The following is a 334-nucleotide window of genomic DNA, read 5'->3' as shown; positions in this document are numbered from 1 at the left end:
ATGGAATTTTTGTAAAGGACTGAAAATATTGCATCATTTCAACCGAACTTAAAGAGAAAAAAATTCTTAGTGGAAAAGAATGTGATACTTGTGTACAATTGGTTTAGACTCGAGTACAATTGGTTTAGACTCGAGTACACTACAAGAAAAATCCACATTCTTATCACGAGAGAAACGCTATGTTACGTCATTAATAGCGTTTTCATAAACGCTATTTTATGCCCCTGTTATCGTAAGTACCCCACATACGATAGCGTCAGATACGGATGCTATGTTAAATATTTCTATTATAGCATTAGGGAAATGTTGTGTGTTCAAGCGTATTTATTTGTTT

Source organism: Arabidopsis lyrata (assembly GCF_000004255.2).
Source record: "Arabidopsis lyrata subsp. lyrata unplaced genomic scaffold ARALYscaffold_209, whole genome shotgun sequence".
Classification (NCBI taxonomy): domain Eukaryota; kingdom Viridiplantae; phylum Streptophyta; class Magnoliopsida; order Brassicales; family Brassicaceae; genus Arabidopsis; species Arabidopsis lyrata.
This window is presented reverse-complemented; position numbering follows the sequence as displayed.